The following is an 8838-nucleotide window of genomic DNA, read 5'->3' on the forward strand; positions in this document are numbered from 1 at the left end:
TGTCTCACGTCTCTGTTAGACATCAGCTTTTGGTGTGGCTTCATCCTTATCTAACGCATATTTTATGTATTTGATCTTAGGACCAATTAAACTGAAATGGATCAGATATATAATGCTAGCACTAAGCTATAATACTATTTTTTTTAATCTCTATGTTTTTATAACCTTAATACGATATTTGTTCGATTTGCTATGTTGATTTACTGGTGCATTTTGCAATATTGTTACAGAACAATTTATGAGTTTTAAAATCTCAATAATGCCTGAAATGTTATTCTAAGGACTACTATTTTATAATGAATTTAAACTTATCAGCACGTGATGCAGGACATCAATAAAAGTGGCTTTTATCAACAGACAAATGGTGGTATAGTTGAGTTAATATAGTTGAAAAATAATCAGGTCAATGTTGGGCATCAACACCACGCCAAACCAGTTTCGCTCTGCCGTCGACGAATCTATTTGGCGCAGTTTAGTTAGTTCTTGGTTATAGCTATAGCTATGGCTCGGGTACAGGACCGTGTTCCTAGTTGCAATTCTCTCGGGACATCAGTCGTCTGCCCGTCGCCGGCGGCTCAGTAGTCAGTAGACGCATAAATAACCTTCCGTATAATTACCCCGTACATCACTAGCGTGGTACATTTTTAACGTTGACATCAAAGTTGTACTTGAGTACCATTGACATCGATTTATTTTGTGATAGTTGAATATCAAATTTAAACTTTGTTTAGTGATGTCTATATTTGTTGTTAGGATCTTTGTCTATATTAAAGTTATGTTTCGCTTTCCTTCAACCTTTAATTAGTAATTATGTTTGTTATTAATAAATAAATAAATTAATGAAATAAATTTTATAGACACATTAATAAGTTAAAAGATAATCCTCATAAATGAATTTTTGTTATTTAAAAACGTTGTAATTTCATTTCACTTACCATATGATAATACGTGGATATAGAACTATTATTTAAAAAATATATAAAGAATCATAAATAAATAACGATAAAATATTTAAAAAAAATTATATATATTTTTTAAACATAGTCATTACAACGTAGTTGTAATGTGCCGTGTCTATATCAAATTCTCTAAACTAATTTAATGCAAACAAAATAATTTATTTAAATTATTATTTTAAAATGAAGATCGCGGGATCAATTGAGTATTAAAAAAACTAAATTAAAGTACTAGAATACTTGAAATTCAAACTCGGAGTTGAAGGAAAACAATAAGGAATACTGCATATTTTGAAATAGATTCTGAGACAACCACCGATTCGTACTACTTTTCAAATCTCTGTTTCAAACTTGAAAAATCTTTGTTCACTTCAATATACCATTGAAATATGGTATTCATTTTATTTAAACCAAACTAATATCTTTAAAGGGAACATATAAACAAACATCCTTAAATAACCAATACATACATCTCAATCTATTTCCAAGTAAATTATTAAGGTGAAACTACATATAGATCTCTCGTCACTAACGATCAATATTCTCCTAAATTACCGTTACAAATACTCAGATACTTCAACTGAGTTTCCGAAGTAAGTGGTAACAAAGAGTTTGTGCGATAAAACTGTCATTTCACATACCCGGTACCCTCATCTATAGAGACAATTAGTCACGCTAGTTAAGAATCTATTGTTAGAAATAGATTGTATTAGTTTATTTTAACAGCAATTGATTTCGTATATAGAATAAGATAGAGAAAGAAAAATTATAATTCCTTGGCGTAATGTACACGCGATTTTTATTAAAGTAAAAAACGCCGAAAAGCCTTTGAAACCCGGCCCAGCGGGAGGCTTTTATAAGCGAACAATAAATCAAGGGCGGAAGAAATATTTAAAAGCTTGAGCGCCAAGATTCCCTGGTTTATTCCAATTGACACGTATATCTAAATATAAAAAAAAAAACTAACATCTATTCCTTAAACTCCTAAATCGTTACTGAAACGGAAGCAAATACTGTCTGGTCTTTTTATAGTCTGTAGTTATTTATTAGTAAGACAGCTTAAAATATTAAAGAAAACTTTTGGTACTTAAAGAATACGATAATATTTATAAAATAAATGTAAAATAAAAATATATAAGATTAATATATACCCAATCGTATGTTCCACATAATACTAATTAAAAATTGCATAACGTCTGTAGTTTCGGTAACAGATGACTGATACACAAGTTTGTGATATATTTTTTTTTAATAAGACATACGAGCAATAAATAAAAATAACAAGTTCCTTTTTCAATAGTTTTACTTTATAGAAATTAAAAAAACCATATCATTGAGAAAAACTTTGTCAGAAACATGGTTTTATTTTAAATATTTAATTTTAAATGTAGAACTCGTTCAATAATTTTCGTTCGTTAATTTTTGACGTATAAAATAATAATTCTATTATCAAATTTAAAATCATTCAAATTAAAAAAGGTTACAATTATAATATAATGGTACTATGTGGAACGTTCCACATCTCGTGGGCGGCCACAGTATGGAAGGTACACTCGTTTCCCGCAGCATAAAATATCTTCTCTCTAATATCACACGGTATCCGCTGTACAAGAAGAGATATTTCTTGTAAAAATTCTCTAGGAAATTTTCATATGTACCATAGTATGTTGAGAATCTTTCCGTGCATACATTCAATTACGTTTTATTGTATGACATCGGTGTTATTCGTTTGGAAATTGTAGCTTTTTGTATAGAATAGAAAGTCAATTTAAATCTTTGACAGTTTTATTTATTGACTTAGTAATAATATTAGTATTCATTAACGAAATGGAAAATGGCATCTAGCCTTCTAATCAGCAATGCGTACTAAATTAAATAGTTTTTATTTCCCTTGGACACAGATATTTCTGTTTTCTCTGAAAAATATTCAAGAGCTAACTGCTATATGGTGGAGGTGATCTCAATGTTGAATTTGATCGTTCGCTGTAGGGCTAGATTTCATTGAAGGAAGCTTGTACGTGCGTCCCGCATCTTGATCATGTGTACGTGATACTTCTGAAATGAACTTCTATAATTTATGCGTTCAAATAATATTAACAGATTTTTAAATATCTTACATTTATTGCAGTAACCGTTGTATTCGTACTTGTAAATTGTAATCGACGTTGACGTTTTTTTTACGTTACCCTATTGGGTCTGATAGATGGCGTTATTTTCCATTTGATATCGTATTAATCTTTTTCTTAGAGTAGTAAGCCTTTTTTGTGCCTATTTAAACAGTCCATCTGAAGGATTGTGCTCCTGACTTTTTTTGTGGTATCAAAGTGGTAGCTTTTGATTCATTATCGATGTCTTAAAAGACTGTTTACTAATTTGTAACTATCTTAATGTTGCAGTTGTTAATGGATAGCGTTAAAGATCTAATATCAGGAGGCTTTGTTTGTGTATTTGCTAACTTTTGATGAATAAAAAAATGTACATATATTTTTATCGTCTAACAAGCGTTTGAACGTAAAATGAATATCGGATGGAAGAAACTTTAATCTTTGAGCATACAATATGTTCTTACGTCGTGCTTCCTAGACTCAGTTTTTGACTGCCAAGTTTTAAAAAATACCTACTTTGAACACATTTATTTCACAATAAGTGCAATTTTTTGAATGAGCCTAGACTCGATTATGTATGCAATAAATAACAATAGCAATCAATATGTATGAACTAGAAATCCTAATGGGTAACAAGTTTCTATATTTAACTAAAGGGTAAGGGTGTAGGGTCCCTAATAGGGAAGAGGGTAAGTTGGGTAGATATGTATTAAGTTCCTCGTTCAAACAAAAACTCTATAAACCCTTTGTAATTAAATTTAGTATGTAGATTTTTAACTCAAAAACCCTCAGAGAGTCGGATTACGAGTAGATATCTCCTACAGACGCCTAGTATATTTAGCCTATAACGTCTGTGACTTTATCAAATCAGACATATCGATCACAGACATTGACTTTAATTGCAGGTAAATAACTGTGAATTTCTGTAAGGTTCAGATACTTTCCCTGACGGGCTACTCTCCAGATTTTGAGTAGAATATTTCCCGCTATTGTGTTTTTAACACAATTTTCTGCTGTATCTTACTTCAATTTTATACACTAAAATTTTCTTAAATATTCTTCTCAAAGTAGAGAATGAAAATCGCTGAACCGACGTTTTGTGAAGATTGCTGGTTAAGACTATTGGAGCATGAGTATTGTGGAAAACCGGGATGTTTGGCGCGAACTTGGGGAGGCAGAATTACGATAGGCTGAAGAGAGAGTGAAAGAGAAAACCACAATGAAACTTGCACTTTCAGAAGAAATCCTAAAACGCGAATATCGCCAAAGTGTAGTAAAATAGGTTAGTGTATCAAATCTTAATCATTCTTCATCCTAATAGGACAAAGTTTTGCCCAACGGAACAGAGCGACTGTTGCAGTAAGGACAGTAAAAAAAAATGCGAAAAAGTTTGTAATAGGCACGATACGATAGCTTCTTACATTTCAAATCTACGTAAACAAAAGCGAATCACTGATATGTAAATAGGTGCATAGCTTCCGAATTATTATATCACATTAGATCCTTTTTTGTGTTCTTTATTGTAAGGATAAGGATAATTTATAGAAAATAACATTTAAAAAAAAGTTGACATATAAAAGAAAAATATGGAGGCATGTAGTTCGCCGGGTCAGCTAACCCAATAAAAAGATAAAGGTATATTCAAAAAATTTACTATAGTTTTATTAAATAAAAATAGAGAAAAGGAAATAATTAAGAGTATCCAAGATGATAATAGTATTTCGACCAAAACACAAGTTGTATCAAGTTTTCCGGAACTTGGCTTAGAGCTCGGAAGGGGATCCCGAAATATAAAAATAAACTTTTCAGTTATGAACTTAGTTGCTAAAGAAGTACTTCTGCAGTTGAATGAGGGATAAAAAGTCCTGAATGATTCGAGATTATTCTTTATCCTACGTTATATATGATCGCCTTTTGTCCATTTCTATATAGTCTTGTAGGAATTTTCTTCTTAAAAGAATTTACAGTAAAAAGTAAAAGTTTTTGCAAAAAATAACGGTGTATTTAGTATGGCCACTCGTGTTCTCTATTGTAGAATTAGACTGCAAATGTCACATTAGTGACCAAAATCTTATTACTTACTATACAGGAGCAGGTTGAAGCTTAAGCTGAGAGAGAAACGAACTTGACGACCACTGTAGTCTAAGCGACTACTTTCACCAACAAGAACAGTTATCACGATTCGCTTCGCTTCAGCCTGTAATATTCCACTACTGGGCTTAGGCCTCTTTCCCCATGTAGGAGAAGGATCAGAGCTTAATCCACCACGATGCTCCAATGCGGGTTGGCAGATATAATCCCTACTATGAGTAACGATCGCTATCAGGTATACATGATAACAATCGGTACCGACGGCTTAACGTGCTCTCCGAGGCACGGTGGGGAGACCCACAAGGACTGCACAAACACCCAGACCACGGCAAACACCTGTATGGCCAATACAAATGTTTGTCAATAATAATTTATCACGATTATGTCGAGACAATTGTAATAATTTTGCATGGTCATCACAGTTTAGAAAAAAATTAAGTTGATTTGACTTACAAAGGCAACACACTGTAAAAAATGATCTAAGCAAGTTTCTTGAAGATGTTTAGCTTATTTTTTTTATATTTTCGTGAAAGTGAAACTGCCTTGCTATGCGGATATCTTAATTTTACCATTATAGACTGACACCATTTCATTAAAATTTCATAAAATTAATTGTTTCAACACAGATATAAACTTTTATTTTAAAACAGCGAAGCGATAAAGATAGTACAATTTCAAGCACATTTTTTACTCAATGTTGTTTTATCTCAAAAGCTGCAATCGACAACAACTCTTTTAATTTTTTTTTTTTTTTTGGAAAAAGAAACCTTTTAAAATTCGAAATTTATTTAGTCATCGGCAATAGTGTCGCGCCGAGAGCTCCAAATCGATACGCGATCAATTCGGGTTCCATTCGAATTACTCCTTTGATTCGATTTTGGACCGCTCACGGGCTTAACCGGTACGTTTTTGGTTTTTAATTAATAATAGAAGCGGCCCGCGGCCGTTTGTTAGTGACAGTCCGCAAAAAGTTTCCATTCGAACGAAAGTCGTTTTAAATAAAAGTAATTCAATTTTATGGCGCGAAGTTCGACTATGGACAATTCGAATGATGGTCACACAAATTGCTTAATGGCGGTAACGACTTAATTGAACTGTGTGTAACATTGATGGTAAAAACTTTATTAAAGTAATTTGTTAAAGCGAAATAAATAGTTTAAAAGTTTATAGTGAAAGAATGAATGCATTCGTAATCCGATGTACGATGAAACGGCCATAAGCATATTTCCAATCAAACCACATAAAGGTTTCGAGAAATACATCGTCGACTCTTAATAAAATGCGTTGGTAAACTATTTGTTGGCTCAACTTCGTCTATATGCGAAATTAAAAAAACCTAATTGCAACTTTAATGTTATGACAATAAAGTTTATTTTAGTTTTAATGTAATTTTATTTAGGTTCTTTAGTGAGGGATGTTGAGAAAACAGGATCGCAGCGTCTAGTAGGGAACAGCGGCGTATAAATAACGTTGCACAATATACTTGAGCTAAATCAAGGAGTATTGTTGAGGGGCCTTGTTAGCTGTTCCGTACGCGACCGCTGATTTTTTATTTGATATCTCAATAAACCGTGTACGGGGCCTTGAACTGGTTTGTACCGGTTTATTCAGGCTTTTTTTTTTATTTTTATTCAAAGGTATCCCTCCGTTTGATTGGTTTGATTTATAATTTTATTTAGTTTTGGGGTGGCGGTATATAAAGCTTATTGATGCGTATACGTTTACAAGGATTGGAGTTTTTTATGATGTTCACTTTATAAAGATCGGATTATTTTGTTATTCAGAAGATTTGTTTCAAATAAGAGAATACATTTTTTAATATAAAATTGTATCTTAACAGTAACGCATGTTTACTCAAAAGATATGTCAATATCATTAGTCAAATAGCAATTATAAGTAAATAGAATAGAATAGAATATACTTTATTGCACACCACTCGGAAAAAAAAATACATAAAACAGTTATTTACACATAGAGATAGTAATGTAAAAAGGCGGTCTTATTGTTTAATAGCGATCTCTTCCAGATAACCTTATAAATAAATAACTTATAATAATCACACACAGTCGTCTGTTCCTAAGATACGCAACTTAACGCTTGTGTTATAGGTAACAACAGTCGGCTTATGTAGCTAAATATTTTTTTTATAAATATACTTATAAATACATAATATATACATATATAAATACAAATATTACATCCAGGCTCAGGCGGGAATCGAGCCCACAACCCAGCAGTAAGCAGGGCCACTACAACGGGCCTAGAGCGAGTCACAATTTAATGTAACATAAATAAAAAATCAGTACGCTTAAAAAATATAAACCTATGGCGAAAGCTACAGTCAAATAAACCGCTTACACACTGGTTGATACTTTGAAACCTTAGCGCTAACCACAAAGTCACTTAAAATTTGCGGAAAAATAAAGCAATCAATTAGTGAAATCCAAAGGAATTAAACCAGCAGTTTCAAGTTACTCAAAATATCCTTTCAAAGAATTGTAAACACACATACAAGTCAAACGGCGAACTACGTATTCCTTGCAGTCGGTAAAATAAAATGGAATTTAATGCATGTACCGATAATAAATTAAAAGCAATTGTACGATACATTTTATAATCGATGTTCTCGGTCGGATAAATATCAGAAATGTATATTTCGCGCACGTACAACGTTCTCTGCGAGTACAATCGACTAGAGATGTTGCAGAAGCTTCAATTAAAATGTGAATTTTTTTAACTTTTTTTTCGTTTCTAAGTTCTGTGCTTCTTTCTTTTTTATTATTAATGTATTTTTTTCTTAATTTAGTTTGGGTTAGACTATATTACTTCTTAAAATAAAAAAATGTCATTTTTTTTCGGTTTCGTTATAGGTACGTGAAATAAAATCAGAAGTAAAAATCTACTAAAGTAAACGTATAAATTAAAAATAAGTTCTTGTTAAGTTACTTTGTAAATTTTATTTGATTCGATGTTTGAAAAAAAAAGAAACGGATTTTTTTCATTTCATGTTTATCTTTGATACAAAGTATTTCAATGGTTAAATTGCTTACAATAAACTAATAATAATATAAATTTTTGTGAACGATTATTTAAATATAATATTAGTAATATTATCGGTCATATCTTATTCTGTGTAACTCTGTGTAAGATCTCAAAGCAATGGGTATCAGAGACTGCGGACGCCACATCTCACTATGGCTGTAGTGTGCTGCGTTTATAGACCGTTTCGAATCTTTGACTTAAAAAGTATCTTTTGAACTTCTTTACATTGTCTTCTTACTTAAAATAATTGTTTGCTATTTAGCATAAACCTTAACAGTGTTACAATTTGTTTTTCTACCACTTTAAAATGATTATTATTAAAAAAATAGTTATTACGGTTAGAATAACGAATAACTACAATTACTAATTTTATTTTATCTATATCCCACTTGCATTAATATATCTAGTAAGTAAAAAGCTATGTTAAAATTTTAAATATTATATTTGTATATTTTTTAAGAAACAGACGGATCCTGGAGTGGAGATCACGTCTTGGCCATCGCAGTGTGGGACGTCCTCCGGCTCGTTGGCCCGACGATCTACGTAAGATTGCCAGTGTAGGCTCGATGAGGATTGTGGAAAACCGGGATGTCTGGCGCGAACTTGGGGAGGCCTATGTCCAGCAGTGGACTGCAATAGTCTGA

The sequence above is a fragment of the Melitaea cinxia genome, chromosome 3 (genome assembly GCF_905220565.1).
Source record: "Melitaea cinxia chromosome 3, ilMelCinx1.1, whole genome shotgun sequence".
In the NCBI taxonomy this organism is placed as follows: domain Eukaryota; kingdom Metazoa; phylum Arthropoda; class Insecta; order Lepidoptera; family Nymphalidae; genus Melitaea; species Melitaea cinxia.